The sequence below is a fragment of the Sebastes fasciatus genome, chromosome 4 (assembly GCF_043250625.1).
Source record: "Sebastes fasciatus isolate fSebFas1 chromosome 4, fSebFas1.pri, whole genome shotgun sequence".
Classification (NCBI taxonomy): Eukaryota; Metazoa; Chordata; class Actinopteri; order Perciformes; family Sebastidae; genus Sebastes; species Sebastes fasciatus.
This window is the reverse complement of record NC_133798.1, coordinates 16,518,055-16,538,959: the sequence shown is the minus strand read 5'-3', so window position 1 is coordinate 16,538,959 and position 20,905 is coordinate 16,518,055. Positions and strand designations below refer to the sequence as shown.

Below are 20,905 nucleotides of genomic sequence, written 5' to 3'. Positions count from 1 at the left end.
CACAGAAACACTGCTGAGAATCATAAAGTTCTTCTTATTTTTCCACTTCGGTAACTTTTTATCATACATTTCCTCCACAGACTTACTCATGCGTCAAAGCAGCCACGTGTCATTTCTCATTCAGTGCAGTGCTGTGATTGGGTGAAACCATTGTATAAGACCTATGAATCAAATAGTTTCTAAACACTTTAATCCTTCAGTCACAGAGCTGATATTCATTTGGCGTTTCATAGTTCACAACCAGAAATAACAGTAATACATTTATTGGTTTTAAATTGTATCTTTGTGAGTCCATTGCACTCAGCATTGCCAAAACTACAGCTGGAGGTTTATGGGCTGTAAGCATAACTCTGCACCACATGTGGGCGACTACAGTGTGCATCTGCTACACGCAGTGTTAGAACTTAAAATGATAGCTAAAAAAAGTTATTTTTATAAAACGTCACTATATCCTGACAGTAGTGCATGAGACAGGTAATCTGAAAAAAAATCATGTGCAATCTGTGTCCTCCGGTGTCCTCCGGTACTCCTAATGGCATCTGTAAGGTTTCACAGACCGGAGGCAGCGCTGATCAAATATCTATCAATATTCTGTTACTGTAAGGCTTATTTCTCGTTTCAAATGTTTTCAAAAACATCTTGTAGTGTACTGTTTAGCTGTAAAATGAGAAAGTTTGTGACCCTCCAACCATGTTGAGATCAGTTGAGGAACTACCAAGCACCGCTCACCAGCTGGAGCACAGCCAATAGGGACGCTCAATAGGAACGCTCTCTCTCTCAGAAATGACCTGTGATTGGCCAAAGTCTCCCGTCACAGGCTAGATTTTTTAAGCCTGAAAACAGAGCCATGAGGAGGTGCAGAAGTCTAGTTATCTCTCAGAACACTTGAATTACAATTTGCTGAAAGGTTATTATGGATTTTTTGCCAAATGGTGCCAAAAACATTCTGCCTATTAAAGCTTTAATCAACAGAGTCATGACACAGGCTCAACAAAAACTTTTACTGTCTCTCACAAAGTTACTATACACAGTATTCTGGCCTTGGATACATAATAACAAATAGCATTCCCTCATAATGTCCTCATTTTCCAAAAATGACTATTCCCATAGACAACCTGCTAAACACTCAACAGATCTACAAATTATTCAGTTTTTATGGATTGAACATACATGTTCAATAATGCAGACTTGCAAGGTGTTCCTGAAAGAACAAGAGGTGTTCTCCTCTTAAAGGGGCAGTGTGTAGGATCTGGCGGTATCTAGCGGTGAAGTTGGAGATTGCAACCAACTGAAGCCTCTCCCGTGTGCCAAGTGTGTAGAAGAACTATGGTGGCTGACGCGAAAATGGGAATGGCCCTCTCTAGAGCAATTTGTTGTAAGAGTTGTGTAGGTCATTTGGAGAACAGCCAATGCAATGAAGTGAGTGGTGAAGCAAGAGAGAGAGACAGCAGCGGCAACAGGAGCGAGTTACGTTATTGACTCCGGCCCAAGCAAGAAAAGTTGACAGTGTTTGGTTTGTCTGTTCTGGGCTACTGTGGAAACATGGCAGTGCAACATTGCGGACTCCGTGAAGAGGACCCCCTCCCTATGTAGATATAAATGGCTCATTTCAAGGTAAGGAAAACACGACAATTCTTATTTTCAGGTGATTATACTAAAGAAAACATACTTTTTAATATGATATTCCCTTTCTGCCAATAGATCCCCCTAATTGTTACACACTGGTCCTTTAAAGTAAAGCCCAATCACTCAATAACACAATCCTTGTTCTTCTGGGATGACATTTCATTGTCATTTAATTTACAATATACAATTGTGTAATGTTTTACACAATGTAAGATGTGGATGTTTTTTTGACACCTGACTATCATTGAGCAAACATATGATGATTTAAAGGTGCATAATGTATCTGGGAAAGTATTCAATTGCTCAGTTGTGAAATAGCTCAAATAAATTGGGAGAGAAATTGAAATAGTGTGCAACCCATTCATTCGGCCATTCATTTACTTTCCCCACTAAATCCCTTTTCATGATCACAGGGGGCTGGAAGCTAATCCCAGCATACATGGAGCAGAAGACAGAGAAACACGCTGGTGATTTATAGTTTCCAATCCACCCAGAATTAGACACCTTTGGACTGTGTTGTGTTCCCACACTTTAAGAAGTGTAGTTTGCTGAGGAAATAAGAGTGATTTATTCAGGGCGAGTGGGAAAAAGCCAGGTGTATCCACACCGAAGTAGTTACTTTCTTCCTCTGCAGCTTTTTTTTTTTTTTAATGGCTGAATATGATTTGATCAAAGGTATGAAATAGAGTAAGCTCATATTTAGAGTTTAGATTGAACACATACATTTATGACATGACAAACAAGCACAAAACACGTTTTGTTTTTCAATCTTTGAGTTTCTGATTTGATCTAATTCAGTTCTTACCTGCCAATTCAATCACAGCTCCAAGGGGTTCTGGTCATCCTCATGTTATCTTCCAATCCACCGTAAAGCTGTCCCTGAAAATACAAGAAGGCAAACTGTAAGAATACTTTAAAAACAGATTTACAGTGATACAGTCTGTGGCTACTCCGTTTCATGGGCTCCATGGAATACAGCCCATGAATAATGCACTGTTTTGGAAAGATTATGATGTATCGACTCGACTACCAAAAAATGCAATTTTTTAAACCCCCAGGTTAGAGTACATCTAATTCAAAATTCTCTTTACTGTCTCTAAATAATCATTGAGTCATCTTGTTTTGTTTTTCCTTTCAACCGCTTCCTCAGCACTCTGCTGATGCTGATATTTTAGTGCCTTTGAGAACCTCTATCTAACACGAGGAGCTCTACAGTACGCCACTGTTAGTCAGAAGAGCTCAATCCCCAGGGACAAGGGGACAGTCAAAGCCATAACACCTCACAAACACACACACGTGTAGCCTGTACACACAGAGACAAGTACACACACAACACCGAGGACAGACCCTGCTGAATAAATTATGGGGGACAAAAGCAAACGGAGATAAAGCGCTCCATCTCGCCCGCCATCCATTAGTGCAGAGCAGGAACTGCGAGTGCAAATAAGCGCGTGTTTGATCCACGGGAACATTATTGTGTGGGTCTATCGTGACCCCAACCTTTGTTTTAAGATAAGGGTTTTGCCGTCTCAGTCTCATTTATGCAGCACTGCTGTCAGGGAGTACTTTTTTCACGCCTGGGTGACGCAGCAGAGCAGACAGCGACCTGGTACAGCACCCACTCAGAGTGAGTGGCCACGCTCTTAATTATGCCTAACTTTAAGCCTTAATATAATTTAAACGGGTGAGTTATAAAAATTCACCCCCTGTACAGTTGTGATGAACGGGGGTATTAGCTATGGCTGTAAACATGTTTATTTCTGCTCTAAAGTCGGGCATTTTAACATGGGGGTCTATGGGGATTGACTCCCTTTTGGAGCCAGCTTCAACTGGCCATTAGAGGAACTGCAGTTTTTGGCAAATAACAATAAAAAAACTGGCAAGTTTACTTTGAAAGGAAGTCCTTGGTATAGGATGGCAGTCTGGGAAACACCTGAGGCACTCTGATTGGGAATTTTAAAATCCTTTATTAAGACATGGATAACACCCACCAACGGGTTTCGACTCAACAAGTCTTCATCAGAATGTGTCAGTTTTTGGCATTTTCACATTGGCTTCATTCATCAGCACTGGAGGTTGCCGCTTGGGCAAAAGCTATATGAGGCTTTGGCTAGGATCAATTCATTGTTGTTTTTTTGTCTTTCCATGAGATTTTTTGACATTGTGGAAAATATGGAATATCACCAGACTGATATGTCTTGCCAGTCTCCAGTCTCAAGCTCTACAGTCTTTTACTATGGTATACATGCATGGAAACATAATGGTACAATGAAAGAAAGAAATAAGACTAAATTATTCACAAGCTGTACAGGAACAACACATTCACACGACCTTATGAGTGACATAACTGATACGATTTGTAAAACAACATGAAGTGCAGCACAGTAAGTTGAGGAAGAAATTCTTTCTGGCTGAAACTTCACTAAGAATGACAAATTATGCCCACAGATAGCGATGATAGATATGGGCTTAGCCGCTGTAATCATTATCATTGTTGTTATTATCAACAACATCAATATTACACACACACGCACACGTACACACACACACACACGCACACACACAAAACACCCCCTGGCTTTCCTCCTCCTTTGACAAAACACTGCATCATTGCATTTTTCAAAGCTTGTCTCGAGTCAGAATGTGTCTAAAAGATGTATGCTCTTTCTAATTAAGAATAAAAAGCTGTGCTCAAACCTTAAACATGCAGGCAGTCTGGTCTGTCAGAGACAGCTGCTGCTTCAATGGTGGTTGGGTCTTTGTAGGATAAGGACAGATAGGAGACAAAGTATGATTTGCTTCCTTATACTCTTTCTATATTGCAGCATTTTATTTAATTTAACTACAGTGTTAAGTGAAGCAGGTAGTGTAATAACTTTTAGAGTGAACCGCAAGCATTACAATTTATCTAAAAAATTATTAACATTAATATGACTTGTTTCAACTGTATCATAAATGTTGTATTTTTATGTATTTTCATAAAATGTATAGTTACAGTTGTAGACTTAGTGTAGGAGAAGACTTTCAGTTGCATCATTGTCTATGGGATCTTGGTTTTAATGGCGATATTGCCTTTGAAATTTCGATTTTATACTTTTTTTATACTATACTTTTTTCCTTTATTGCATCTCCATTGTAATCTCTATGATAATAGTTTACTTACAATTTACTCATATTTCTTAGCTTCTTACCTTTAAAAAAATACCAGATATATGCATATAAGCCTTATGGTTGAGGAGCTATTCCTGATTCATTTTTGGGTAGGCGTTTTTTTCCAAGTGGAAACCACACAATTCAATAGCAGGCGTGCCATTTATCCCAGATAAAGGGAGAAATCAGGCTGCATCAGTCCAACCAACATATGACTTTCATGTAACTGCCACCAATTAAAAAAAAAAAAATCACATCCAATGAGAACAGGCAGCAGATTTATCCTAGCTATCCTCTACGTGGGGCAGAGCGTGGTGCCTTTTGAAACTCTGAATCACAAACATTAAACATCACAAACAGTATAGTTAAAATAAATTGAAATGAAAATCATAGCACCTACGTTGCAGCAATTACCTTCCCAGACACATATTATTGCCACCCCCTATTTTGCACGAACACCAGAGCAGCATTTATTATCTCATCACATCTTCGGCATCAGTCAGTCCAATAAACTTCTAGTCGTATCGTTAGGGGTCTGCAGGACATCAAAGATCTGCTCAACCATTTTTTTTTTTGTTCACTCTTTATCTACCATGAACTCACAGAGATAAAGTCCTACTCTGGAAGAGTAGTAGTCCAACAAATCAAGACTAATGTCGACGCCTTCTGCTCCAGATCGCAGCATATTTTGACCTGCAGGTCACACTACATCACCCACTGGAAATGACCAGAAATGCATGTCAGGATGAATCAATTGGCTGCACAGCCACTCGTTCAATTAAGATCTTGGGTGGGGGGTGGTCAGTGTGGTTTGCAGTGTGGTGAGTACAGGCTCCCAAAGGAGCAGTAAGTGCTGAAATCAGCTCAGCTGCGCCTGCCATTTGTCATTATCTAGTGGTAAATCCATCTGTGTCTGGTAGAAGACCCTCGCCAGGCCAGATTGCTAAGTGGCCACGAGACGGTAAGGGAAATAGAAGGATAGATAGATAGATAGATAGATGAGTCGAATGTTAAAATACACACTGTTGTTGTTAAGTTACATACAGAATGGCTCTATCCCAACTGAGTGTGCTGGAAAAGGCAGAGAGATCATATCAATAAGTTTAAAAAGATCCATGAAATTTCCAAGGTTTGTTTTGACATGATACAGAGATTCCAAGCCATATTTTCCATTTAAAAAAAAAAATGTCTTACGCAGACGATGGTGACGAGATAAAACTAATTAACGGACTTTAAAGCAGGCATTAGGATGGAATACAATTATCTGGAACAAAGAATGCAATTTTGTAATTCTCTCAATTACATGATCTGTGACTTAATTAAATTAGAATGCGGCTAAATCAGTACTTTAATATGATTTTAATTAATACACGTCTCAGCTATTGTACACCATTCGTCAGTAGACAATATGAGAGCTCGCAGGCTTTTTCAGGCACATTCTGTGTATCTCTGTGTGCTTGTGCTTGTGCGTGTGTTTGTACAGGAATGCATGTGTCTGCACTGTATCATGGATTTACTGTCAATAATCACTGACAACTACAGACAAATATGCCGCCATACTGTGTTGTTTAACCAAACTGATTCAGAAGCAGTGGACACTGTTGCCAGATTTTCCTTATTTGTAATTGGCAAACTGGTGCAAGCTGAGGTCTATTTATTTTAATAGGACGGCTTTGTGTACTTCTTCCCAGGATGACACAAAACATGGCTTGTCTACAAGTCCAATGGAATTGAAATGGCTGTAGGGCTGAAGGGATAACAGAAAAACATTATACAACACGGACTGCCGCATGTAGCGTCGTGCCCGAACATATCATCCTTGCCGTACATTTGTTGTCAACACATGTTTTAAAGACATGCTTTTACCGACCTCGGTTAGCACCGCTGTTCAAAATTCTGCTGCAGAGAAACTCATCGCAGAGTGGAATTAGTGCAATCAGGGGAGATATGGAATTAATATGTCTGATTAAGTGCCTGACTGAATTAGCATTTGGAGTCCAAAGAGAGTTCAAGCAGGAAGGGAGGGATGAGATATGTTCTGCAGGGAGGAAGAACGGCTGACAGGGATATGGAAGGGAAATAGAGTAACACAAGACACAAAGGGGGGGTTTTACTGTGCATAGAAGATTCCTTTGGCTCTTGGTTTCACTCCGGCTAGTCTTGTCTCTTTGATTAATAATTTTTGACAAGGAAATGTTCCTTCTCCTCATCTGCATGTGAAATGGATCCATAGTCACCCTCCTGTCATATGTTTCCACCAGCTGTCGGTTGTTCGTGACGGGAGAGGTAATTGGTTCGGCCCCCCGTCAAAAATGTTCTTCTTTCGAAGACATTGCGATCTGTTTTCATGAAGACCCTGTCATTAGGGATAAGAGAGCTACATGACGACGCTTACATGGAGAAGAAGCCGTTAAGGGTGGCACATAGAGGGAAATATTCAGAGGGAGGCAAACAGGGACAATGCCAACACTCAAAAAGCAGAGGCAAAAGTCAGGCAAAAGGTAGTTTGAGGAGAAGCAGGGAAGATGAAAGACACAGACTCCATGGTTAGCCCCAGAGAGAGAGAGAGGAGTAAATTACCAATATGAAATCTCTCCCCTCGAAATGTCTGACTCTCATATGAAAGGCTGGCAGAAGCCTCTGAAGAAAAATGCATGAGAACGGATGCCATGCCACATCAGGGTGATACAGGTGGCAGAACACACTAAGCCAATAAGAATATGTAATGCAAATCAATGCGAAGGCAACCTGAGATTGTACAATTGGGAAGAATAACTGTGTGTGCGGTTTAAGACTAAAATTGACCAAAAAAGGAAACATGATCACTCTTAAAAGACTCGGAATAAGATAAATGTAGTGAGGTAAGAGGAGAGGGCAGAGAATAAATTGTAAGGTAAGGCTGAGAAATGAAAGCTCTGAGCGAGAGAAAAGGAGAATACAAATCAAGATGAAACGGCAAAGTGGTATATAGAAATCTTTGGGGCGAATGAGTGTGATATGTGAGCAAGGAAGGTGAGAGACATACCGAGAGGGGAAAAAAGGAAAGGATTAGGGAGGGCGTTGGAATATTTCTTTTGATTATCATTATGATTAAATTTCCTGGTGTGAGGGACATCATGGTGAGTCACGAGGTGTGTCGGTCTCCAGGAAGAGATGAGAGCAGGAGCTGAAGTGGCTATCGTGCTGCACCATCAAAGGAACGGGGCAAACTGACAAATTAGAAAGGTATTTTCTAATTTTCGCCTTCTGTTCTCTCTTCAGATTTTACTAATTTGGATTTTACTCCAGGAATTAAATAGATGCAGGAACGGACTTCTTGGTAGACACATTAATCTGTTTTTATGATTAAAAGCCTGTGTCTAACTACGCTATAAAAAAAACAAAAAACACTGAAAATCTGGATCTCTAAAGGGAAACTTTGATGATTTTCAACCAGTTTTGTATAGTTGCAATTTGGGTGGTATGTGCAAATGTACGATGTTCAGCAGGGGTGCCACCTCTTAGTCGATTAGTTGACTAATCAGTCGTTTTGGTTCTTGGTCGATTGTCGTTTTTTATGCTTTTTTCATGCTGAATGACTTGCTCCAAGAAACTTATGAGCACATAAAGGATGAACCCTCCTTTTTTTGGTGACCCTATGACCTTTCTTCTAGCATTAACATCAAGCTAATGTGTCTAGCTGTTCCCAACAAATGCCAAAATATAATCCACAAAATGCCATGAAATTTACTAAGTGAATTTATGAGCAGCGGAGGATGTACTCGTTCCGTTTTTATATTATTTTCATGAGATGTTATCTGGTTCTACAATCCATTACACTCTCAACTTTAAACTTTAGACATAAAAAATAAATTATTCTGCTTTGAATAATTGTGGTTTCCAGAGCATAAATCATGTTCTCGGGTCTCTTTTGTATTCTGATCTCACTGTGACTTCCTGACTAAACAGAGCTTAACTGACTGACAGCATCTGTTTATTTCTAATATGCAGATTGCAACATTTACTTTGCACATCTGTGCTCTCCAGAGGATGAACCCTTTTGACTTAAAGGTCTCATATTATGCTCATTTCCAGGTTCATAGATGTATTTTAATGTTGCACTAGAACATTTTTACATGCTGCAATGTTCAAAAAAACCTTTATTCTTCTCATACTGCAGCCTGAGTCTGCCTGCCTCAGAGCCTAATTCAGCCTCTGTCTGAAAAACCCTGATTCACAGCCTGTCTCCTCCCACTCTGCTCTGATTGGTCAGCGTTTTCTGTCAATCAAACGTCCTCAACAACACAGCGTCACTATCTCCCCCTCCCTCCCGGATAAGCTCTCTCTGAGAGAGAGAGAGAGAGAGAGAGACGAGTGGAGAGATAGCAGCTAGAATAAAGTTTATAAACCACTTTAAAGTTTATAAACCAGAAACTTCACCCAGCGCACGTTACCGGAGGAATCTGATCAGAAATCGGCGACAAATGATGAACATCTGCGGTCCAGATTCCAGGTTCTCCTGACGGTTTCTCTCAGGTAAATAATGCTGTTTATAGCTCTGTTAGTTAGCTCAGTGTTTACCTCATGCATCAACTCTGTAAACCGTAAACATACACTCTGCTTTACGTCTGTCTTTACAGATCCATCTGTGAGAAATGACCGACAGAATCATCCCAGAGGAGAGCAGACAGCTGAAAGCAGACAGCTGAGAGCAGATAGCTCTGTTTACATGGAGATACAAAGCTAACCCGGTAGCATGTAGCTAACCCGTTAGCATGTAGCTACATGCTAACGGGTTAGCTACATGCTACCGCTATGACACGGTGTGTAAACACAGCGACCATCAGGGTGGAAAATAGAAGATGTGAAACAGTAGTCAGTTCATTATTTCTGCTAAAAGATAAATGTATGGAAGATCAGAGTAATGGTATATTATTTACAGTAGTAGCTGTCTCTGTGTTACCATGACTACAGACCACCGGAGCTTAGCTTACCATAGTTTACCAGAGCTGAAGACTTTCTCCTGCACCATGTTAACATAACTAACTAACAGGTGAGATGATTACAAATGCTGTGAATAATTAATATTGTCATCTGTCTACTCAAATAAAGTTTGACTGTGAAACAGAAATGTGTTGTGTTGCTTACAAGTCACTATTTACTACCTGTACTCTGCTACATGCATGACATCAAATATATATAATATATAAATATCATCTGTTTAAACAGTGTAATTACATAAAGCCTTTGTGAAAGAACATGTTATATTTAGATGATGGGAGTACATGAAGCCTGTTCTGCTGGTTCTTGCAGACTAACAGTAGGAGCTACTTTGCTCAAGTTCGGTTGAGGAGGAGAGACAGTGACGCGCTGTGGGGCGGGGTCAGCTACTGAAGGTTCTGCTCTGGTTCGAGCAGGAAACCCTCACGTGGCTTGCATTTCTCTAATGACGTCAGAAGAGAAGGAAAAGCTGCGCAGCGTTTTTCGACACCCATTTCCGGACAAACGGAGCAGGAGAAAAAGAGAGAGGATTCTTTATGATACTATGGTGACTTGTAGACACACTAGGGACAGATATTGATGTTTAAAAGACATGGAAAAGTGCATTTTGCATAATAGGTGACCTTTAAGTGATCCCATAACATTACCTCTTGTGCCACGATGTGTTAACATTGCAAATAAGAAATCTTATAATTTCTTAATATATTCATGATTACAAGGAAGATAAACCTATTTGATTTTAATGATCCCATGACATTTCCTGTCCCACTACCCTGAGGGGAAACTTTACATTATATTACATTTTCCTTTATCAACTATTTTCAAATAGCATGGTGTAATGAGCATACTCCAGAGACGGCTGCAGGGCGTGAGACGTCAGTATATGTTTTATGTGTGTACGGGTGTGTTCATTTGTGTCTACACCATTGTCTATACAGTATGCATGCATGAGTGTAGATGAACATATATTTGTTTTTGCAATAAACGCCACAATTTTGCTTTGAAAAATCTAACCTTTCTCTTTTTCTCAGCCTCAAATCCCCCATTGCAACACAGTTCACAGGCAAGCCAGCATAACACCCTCTCTGCATGCATGTCTGTTTCCACATACTAAGACAATTCTTCACCCAGCTTTCCGAAAAATCCACGTGGACACATTTCATTGTGATGTGCGAAATCATGCAAAAGGCTTGTCGTTAGGCTACTGCTCCACACCATGCAAGAGAGTGAGCATAATGTACAGGAGGTGCAGCAATCCCGTTCCCCGTTGGGCTCAATGCTCGGGATCCTAAGCGGATTTACAGTGCGATATCAGCACTAAGCAGAGCGTTCATTACAGGTGTCAGGAGTTGAAGTTGATAGTAGAGTTAAGAAAGGAAAATGCTGACATGCTACCAGAGAGAGGATGTAATATGAAGGCCAGATTATAATGCTGAACATTATCGTCTTAAAGGCAGGCAGTGGAATAGAGAAATAGAAAGAGAGAAGAAGACAGGAAGTGAACATCTTTATATTAGAATATGTGTAAATGTGCATCTTCCCGGAGCCAAATTATAAAACTGTTGTGATGACTATGCAGCAGTGGAGGCTGGTCCATAGAGGCAGAGGAGGTTGCTCCTCCTCTATTTTTGAGAGGCAAGAGGGAGATCAAAATATAAAAAAGAGTAATTGATTGAAATTAATCATTACCAAATCTTAGTATCATTTATAAAATAGTTTTTTATCTCTTCTTTGGAAAAAAAAACATTATTTAAATTCTAATTAAAATGCTTCAACGGCGACACCTGCAGGGCAGACAAGAAAGTGGTGTTTGGGGCAAGGGAGGACGGGCTGGTGTTGTCCTCCCTTGAGGCGGGAACTCTTCTATCGATTCAATGTATTTAATTTTTTTCATGCTTATCTGTGATTGGCCAAAACACGTAAAATGACGCTCCAACGGAGGTCATCCTCCCTTGGCTTGTTACCAATCAACTACCAGCAGAATACAAGATGGACATCGTGTTGGTCCAATGATAATGTCCAAATGTCATCTTCCATCTCCACCATTGTATTGTAAATGATGAACTGGCAGTAAAGTATCAGACAGCAGCATATTAGGAAATGAATTATAACGTGTACATTGTGAACTACTTTTAAACACATAACAAAACAAATGCTTTTTTATTTAGGCCTTTTTTGTGTTATCAAACGAAACAGTTATCTTGTTGTAGCAGCCCTGAAGGACCCGGTGCAGCAGTCTGTCGCCCATAACGAGATCCAGTCCGGGAGTGCAGCGTGTCAGACCGCTGCACGCCATCATATTGCGCCATGGGACAGCCCGGGCAGCTGAGCGAGGGTCGATGCTGCCTGGGGCGCGCGGCAGGAGGAGTGGATGGAGAGCTGGACCCACAGTGACGTGTGGCGGCCCGACGCCCATGCTGCTCTGGATCCTGGTGTGGGTAACGGACTGCTGTACGGGCAGCAGTTTACAGACAGGCTTCTAGTAACACGTTACACACACAAGGTTCATTCTCATCCTGATGCTGCAGTGATTGTTTTTAAATCTCGTAATCCATTGTTTTACTTGTTAATGTTTCATTTTAAATAAGAAAGAGATAAGAAGAGATAAGAGATAAGTAGCTAACTAGTGCAGTAATAATAATAATTTATATAACATTTGTCAAACTTAAGCGCAAAGTGTTTTCCGGATTAAAAGATTTACAGAATAAAAATTTTAAACTCAATATCCCATGTATGCCCCCCTTATATGACAAACACAAATTAGGAATATGACAGCACATATATCAAGCAGCACTGAGCCCATACATAAAATGAAAGTGCATGTGCAAAATAAGAGAAATAACTAAATAAAATAACATGACATCATGGGTTGGTTTTCCTCCCATCCTCCCCAATTTTTGAGTCACCAGCCGCCACCGCTATGCAAGACATGTAAAGTGTAGAAGAGGAAAATGTTCGTAAGAGATGTTTAACATGCGTATTACAAGAGCATGACATGTGCCGGCAAGCGTAGCAAAATCATTGCTGAATTAATAATAATGCTGGATGTATTATGCATTTGTGTACAAGTACAAAGTGGACAATCAAAACCAGACATACACATTTCCTCTACTCTGCTTTTTTGCATGAAAGCCCAGATAGAAGCATCAGATAGCAGGGAGCCCTCGTCATGCACAATCGGCCATGAGTCTCTCTCTCTTGACGAGGCCATCAGCCTTACAGCGCCTTCCAGAACAATCTCGAGCCAGACTAGCCTTTAGCTTTCAGTGCCTGGCAGCACCAGCTGCCATGCTCTGCCAGTCGTGCTTGAACAGGGAGCAAATGCTCCATTGCGGAAGAGATAAGTAAATGTTACTTATTCCGTATTGTACTATGCACCTTGACACAAGCCGATAACACACAGGCTTGAAGCGGACAGGACTCATAGGGGAGGAGGTAGGAGGATGCATCTAATACTTCAATGTGTGAGTCATCATGAAGCTGAATGTGCTTAAGTGGGCAGGAATAAATACAGGAAGGATGATGCAGGGTGAGTGTTAAGTCATGTTCTTAAGTTGTGGTCACTTTATTTGTTGGCAAAACCCTCTCTCTTGTGTTGATGAACGGACTTACATGTGAGAATATTTCAAATATAATACAGTATTGCACTGGTTTGCAATTGGAGATGGTTTCTAATACTGTATGTACACAGTGAATAATTCATGCTCACTGCTGTAGTTAGCGCGGGAACATTCAGTACAATTAATATTTCAAATAGTGTTTCCTTAAGCAACATGAACATGCTGTGGTCATCTACATCTAAAATACATACGGACATGTGACAGTGTGTGAAGAAAGACCGAGTTAAAGAGGGAAGACAGAGAGATAACTGCATGGAAAGTGAACACCGCTCTTGGGGAAAGCTCTCTTTCTCTCTCAGAGGAGAGGGAGGCCGTCTGAAGAGGTTATTTATTTTTCATCTGGAGATGGAAACTGAAGAGCGGTGGGGAGAGCCCCAGCGGAATTACTGACTGGAGATGTACCCTCCCGGGGCTACTGTCTCTCTCTTCTCCCTCTTTCTCCCACTCCCGCTCACTTTCCATCTCCCACCTTTCTGATCTTCACCAGAGAGCTGCCACTGTCTCTCTGGGAGATGGGGGAAGAGGAGAAGAAAAAGGGGAGCCGCTCATTCTCGATGCCATCTTTGCCTGCCTCACAGTCAAACTCTATTCATCCCACACTCCTGTGGTCTGCAGAGCTGCGCTCGTCTTTGCTCAGCTGTAGCTGCGTCGAGCGAGCCGAGCCGCAGTTGTTCTTCAGGCTCCTCCCAGGCTTGTCTATCTCAATGTGGGAAGCAACGCTTCTTATCCCAGCCCTCCTCATTAACAGCATTCCCATCACACACCAGAGTCATTAAAAAAGCCACTTGTCCTCCCCCCATCCCCTCTGGTGTTTTCCTTTCATCATTCTATTTCACTGTTCGGATGAACCGGTGGTGTGAATGTCTTGGCTGACACCTTTACTCCACCAGGACCAGAGTGAATTATTGGGAGGCAGAGAAGTGGGGCTACATAATCTCTGTAAGGCCGCCTCTCCATGGCCTTTCCAGGCATCTTTGTGTTGTCATGGGAGCCCATGAAAGGCTTCCTTTCTACTCCCTATTTCTCTTAATGAACAAAGGTGTCAAATGCATCCTTACATTCAGGTCATTTGGGAGGTTCCCCATAGCTTACAAAAGTCAAGATACTAAAAATAAGAGTGCTGCAGAAAGTATGCAAGGGAACTCATACTTTCAGACCGATGTGAGGCAATCCCTTCCCCTTTCTACCATCTAGGGAGGGATCTGGGCCTTGTGTCAGAGCAGGTTTTCAGCAAGCACATAATTAGGATGACATTGTTGCTACAGTACAGTAAAGTGCTCCTCCGCAGCAAAGCTCCTCTGTAAGAATTTTTCACCTGGCGAGAGCGTGATACTCCAGGATGTTTGCCATTTCCATGCGACTTTCTTCCACATTCTGACTGCCGTGCCACTACACAAACCCACTCTGGCATATCGTATTTTATACGACGGATAAAAACAGGATGAGTAAACCATCACACGCTTTTACATTTCTATGGAGGGAGAGAGACAGAGTGCATGTACGAGACTAATAGAAGACCTGCTGCAAGAGTAGAGAAGGCTTTGAATAGGGACACAGTCTTCATTATTCCTCAAATAGAAACAAGCCCAGCCTCTGCTAATCTCCCTCACAACAGTAACGAGAAAACGGACTCGGCTTCCGCCGCCTCTCAAAGCCACGAGCCGACAATGGATGTAGAAGAAATCAAATTTGCACCCCCTACGCGATAACCTCCTTATTTTCTTCTTCTTCCCTTCGCCTGCCCTTCCCTTCGCTTTCCTCCCTCCCCTCTATCTTCCTCTGCACTCCATCCCGCGCCTAGTTAACTTCATTGGTTGGAGGGGAAGAATGCTGAGGATGCAGGACTAAGGAGAAACCAGCATCAATTAGACTCTAAAGTGCACTTTATTTTTTTGTCCCCACCCCCCCATGCCAAATTAAATTACGCTATAAATAAAGAAAAAAGCGCAATGGAGAAGCAATGAACTTTAATTATCAAAGCAGATCCTCAGCATGGGTCACTGCTCACTCTGGTTCACCGTGTGCTCTCACGCTTTATATGTGCTGGCTCTGGGGCCACTGATTGGATCTGGTCAGAGATATACATTTCACAAAATCAGTCTCCCGTTTAATGATCAAACCTATCCGGTCAGGTGTCAAAGCATTTGTCCCTACAAACAACCTCTAATTATACACAACATGCTTAAAAGAAGAAATCATACCTCTTTTATGAAGTGATATTCAAACTAGGGCTGTCAATCGATTCAAATATTTAATCGTGATTCATCACCGCATATTTTTTATCTGTTCAAAATGTACCTTAAAGGGAGATGTCAAGTATTTAATACTTTTATCAACATGGGAGTGGGCAAATATGCTTGCATTATGCAAATGTATGTATTATTATTACTGAAAATAAATGAATAATACAAAACAATGACACACAGGATCTCACAGGTACTGCATTTAGCATAAAAAAATGCTCAAATTATAACATGGCAAACTCAAGCCCAACAGGCAACAACAGCTGTCAGTGTGTCAGTGTGCTGACTTGACTATGACTTGCCCCAAACTGCATGTGATTATCATAAAGTAGACATGTTGCAAAAATTTAGCGCAAGTTTGGAGTATTATTTAGTCTCCTTCCTGGCAAGCTATATGACATGGTTGGTAACAGGTTGCCAACAATTCTTCTAGGTTTTCTAGTTTCATATGATACCAGTATGTTCTCTCTAGCTTGAAAAACTGTGCCCGTTACAATCTCCGAAAGATCGATTGCATTAATGCGTTAAAGAAATTAGTGGCGTTAAAACGAATATGCGTTAACCCGTTATTATCGCGTTAACTTTGACAGCCCAAAGCCTTGAGTAATTATTTAACAATGCATTAGATAATAAAAAGTCCTCCTCTTCATACGTTCTTTTTCTCACTTGGCTATCAGACACGCTGTATGGAACAGAGGAGATCCAACCGCTTTGATAATTCAGCTGCGAACACTAGAGACACAGTGGGAAACAAATTAAACATGATAACTAAGACTGTGCTTCCCCCCATGTGGATTGGATAGATGGGGTAACGCCTGTCTGAGAACGAGCGAGACACAGAAAGGGAGAGAAAGTGTGAGACAGCAGCTGTGATTCCCCTCTATTTCTTTTTTTGGGAGGACTGCCAGGTCAGATGGCATGGCACGACGTGACCTGTGTAAAATGTTACTACCGTTCGCCAGGGTTTTATTTCTCCATTTTGAGTTTAAATTCTGACCTGTACTAAAATACATGTGGAAGGTCTGCATGGAGCCTTTTGTTTAAATCCACTCATCTTTCCTGCTACAGTAAAGGGTAAATAGAGAGCTGAGAAAAACTGAAAAGGTAAAATGGCTGAAGGCATCTCAAAGCACTATGTTATAAATCACAATAAAAGCAAAGGTTATAGATTTTTAGGCTCTCTTTCACAAGGCATATGAATGTGTAACAGCTCAGTTCCACTAAATAACAGGTCTTCAAGGATGTTCATGTAAATCTATTATTTGTCACGTCTGATAACACAAGATTGTACACAGACTATCAAGGCGCATGCACTGATGTTGGATTCTAAAATGAATCTAGATACTCTATGATTAAAAGTATTTGTCTTCATCAATATGGAGCACTTGAAGATATCAAGGACATCAAGCAAAATAACAGCAACCAAATTGAAGGGGGAGTGAGATGAGAGGATAAAGTAGGTCAACAGGTCAACAGATAAGATTGCTGAAATATATTGAGCTAATATCCTGACAAAACTTAACAAACCAAAAAAAACTGTTTTACAAATGTTTGCAGTACAAAACATACCTATCAAACAAATACACATCATATTTATAATGCGTTAGAAACAAATATGTCTTACAAGTACAAAAAAGTAGACCATACAAGTACAAACAATATATATATTACAAGTACAAAAATATATCCTAAAAGTACAAAAAAATATATCCTACAAAGAGAAAAATATCACATGACTTTTGCCAAAATGATTCCGCCGTGATTGCACTGAAGATTTTTCTCATGAATGTCTTGAGTAATTCGTCCTCCACAACAGCAGATGGTGCATTGGGGCAGTTTAAAGATACTAATACAATAAAATACAGCGCTATTAGCGCTGTGGAGATAGGTCTGGCTGCACCCATTATCATTCTACTCATGGATGTATTAAGAGAACTGGATACAGCGTTGGAGGCGGGGTCCCGTTCATTCCTATGAAAGCTAATCAGTGGCGCATGATGCCAAAATGGCTCGACTCCCGACTAAAAAAGTACCAGGAACTTCCGGCGATCTTCCGCATCCATTGGGCCCATGGAGCAGAGGCGTCTGCTCGGTCACATAGTATTCACCTATACCGCGTATGCCTAGGGCCAGCTCTGATATAGATTGTGATTAGGTAAGAAGTAGTACCAAGCTGACATCCATTTTGGTCACAAATAATGCCTGGATGACTCAATTTTGATAATAAGATGCTTACAATCCCACTACCAGCCACTTAGACACTTATATCACTTTAGAAAACATGTTACCATTGAAACACACAGTGACTAAAGAAGCTGTTTCAATGAGCAGGAAATGAATCAACCAATGCAGCCCTCCCCTTACACATTCGCACACTCACGCACCTCCTCTGATTTCCTTGTCGAAGTAGGCCTGTTATACAATTGAATTATGGTGAATCATTATTCGTCGGTGTCGTCTCCTGGTGGTTTACATAACCGGGATTTAATAATAGAACAAGTGCGCGAATGCTCTCCCACAATACTACTAGTGCTCCCTGACCAAGAAATGGTACTCAGGTTTGTAGCTCTATTTTGAGAATGACTCAGGAAGAGAGAGAGAGAGAGAGAGAGAGAGAGAGAGAGAGAGAGATAAAGAAAGAGAGAGAAAAGAGGAGAGGAGGGACGAAATGAACCGAAGAAGTACAAATCCCCTGCCACATGCCTGCCGTTCACCCTGCCGAGTCACAGTCGTCTTGGCCTCCGCGGTTTCACAGACGCAGAAATGTCTCAAGGGCTTGTGCATTTAATTTGGCATCAAAAAGCATGGATCCAACGGCGGAGTACACAGCTTTGTTTCAGATTTGCTCATGAGACATGGCGCTGTTGCTGTTTGAACTCGAACACACATCCCATTACGGATGATGCCGGAGAGCACTCAGTGCTACAAGCTGTAGACAGCGCTCGGAAACTACGTCTGCAACACAGCAGCATCAGAGAGTGTGACTTCAGCCAGTCATGAATTCTTTCATACTGCATGTGTGGAGAGACACAACAGGCACCACCACACACACACACAGTATACCTGTGACTGGTTACGAAATGGACAGCATTATAGATTCTAGAGCGCTTTCAGATCTCCGCACCAGATACTCGAATCATTTGCATTTCTTGACCTTCTTTCAAAAATACAAGTGCTGTAAAATGTAGGATGATAAAAAAAAAAATCCAAAGCGTGTGCCTTTATATAGAACCTCTGACAAATTTGGCAACCCTAAACCTTCGTTCCTGACAAATTACTGGCGGACAAATAACAGGGCTTCAGCTGGAGACGAACAAAAGCCTGACTGAGGGACACGCTCAGCTGGCAGACATTTAACTTTAGCTGGAGACCCGCGAGTGTGTGTGTGTGTGTGTGTGAGTGAGAGAGAGAGGGACGCCATGTTAGCAGTCACATCACATCACAGTTTGCAACCACATTGATTAAGAGAGTCACCATGCAGACTAATTTGGACATGGAGCAGACAGAGCAATTACTGGCAACCGCTGATTTCATGTGAGGACATCAGAAGACTTTAATGCACTTATACATCACCACCGCTTTTTTTTTTTTCTTAAATTTTTTATGCAGCTTTCGATTATTTTATTCATGTTCTGCTTGTGTAGGCACTGGTGAATAATGCATCTCTGTATGCGCATGTGTGATTATACGTATGTAGACATGTGTAATCACGGGTGTGTGTGTGCATCTCTCTGTGGTTAGAGTAGGGGAATTGAATGTCAGTGTGTTGTACGTACTGTATGTGTGTGGGGGTGTTTTATTTATCTCTCTCTATTGAGGATGCGGTCCTTTGAGAGACTCAAAGCAAATTCTATTGTAAACCCCGAGCTACTGAGGGACTGCAAGAGCCAAAGCCATCCATCAGAGCTGGACATATCCCCCATATGCAAACAAATGAATTAGAGCACTTGCCTCCCACCGGGGCCCACAGCACAGTAGAGCAAAAATAAGGTTGTTGTGTTAGGAGAGGTGAAGGGATGCCATATAATAAGCTAGAGGATTAGAAAACCCTCTTGTGGTGCCAAAGCGAAAGGACAGGCAAATATAAGGATAAAATGAAGAATAGGGTCAAGTGAATCGGTTCTGTGGAAATGAGAGGAGGCCAGGACAGAGCGTTAAAACTTCACCTCTCTTGAAGTGCACAACGCTGAAGACAGTGCGGCTGTAAGATCTGTGGTTATCCTTTAAAGGGTCTGTAATCACTGGAAGTGGGCGCAAAAGAACCCGACTGCACACAGCTGTGTGTGTCGCTTTTTCGCGGTGCCGCCGTCCTCTAGGAATGATTAACCCAGAAGAGCTTAATATAGAAAGAGAAGAAGAAATAGATGGAAAAGGGAAAGAGAGAGAGAGAGGGCATATAGGACATTATTGTATTCCATTGAGAGTCTACTCTTTACCTCTGCACATCAAACCATGTTCACCGCCGTTTAGCAATCTGTCTGCTAATTAATCAGGCACCGTAATCAGTCAGAGGCGCCGAAATACTGTGTGTGGGTAAACAGGAACATACTGGGAATAATAGAGGCAGACTGCATGTCATTTGAAGCTGAGCTCTTCCTGTCTGTGGCTACAATGTTCATGCAATCAGGCTTTTAAAATGTAGGGTATGCACCTAGGTTAAAGTTTCTACATTGCTCTGTAAAAATACAGCACAGAGTTCACTTTTATGCTGCGTTACTAGTGTTAGCCTCAGAAATCAGAGCAATGAACAATGGATAGTGTATCTCCTGATTGTGGCAAAGTGCGTAATCTGCGAGGTGAAAAACGGGTGCAGTATTCATGATGCTGATAACGATCTCCAGAGTGGTGATATCACAGTGATTGGAGATGGATTGACTGCATCGCAACCGGGGCGAGCAATCATGTCTGCAGCTATTCCGGCTAATTGTGACATGGTGGCAGTGGCAGCAGGGGTGGGCTGGGTTAGCATCCGACACAGAGCACCAGCCAAGCCTGCTAGCTCACATACAGCCATCAGCGCTAATCTCCCGCTATGTGCTAACAATAGCGCTGATGTGCTTGCTTTCTGGAGGAGCTTTTGCTCCCCCTCCCCGGGCCTGCCTTGTTTGTGCGATGCCCCAGCAGCCAGCCGTCTTTAGCTTTCCCATTACCGAGGGAACAGTGGAGCTGAAATCAGTCGAGGTATTGTCGCTCCCCTGGAATGGCTGAGTGATTGAAGGCACACAGGTTACCGGATTCGGCATTACATGGGCTGGGAAATGTGGAGGATGTGGATAAACAGTTCTC

General features: G+C 41.7%; 1 protein-coding gene across 6 annotated transcripts in view; it reads right to left on the bottom strand.

The window, feature by feature from the left end:
- Positions 1-20,905, bottom strand: part of lrrc4ca (leucine rich repeat containing 4C, genome duplicate a) — a 192,501-nt gene that overhangs the window by 20,787 nt on the left and 150,809 nt on the right. For all 6 annotated transcript variants that reach the window (XM_074632285.1, XM_074632288.1, XM_074632286.1 and 3 more), the window contains one exon: positions 2,432-2,505. The gene's annotated coding sequence lies outside the window, so the exon portion shown is untranslated. The remainder of the gene's footprint in view (positions 1-2,431; positions 2,506-20,905) is intronic.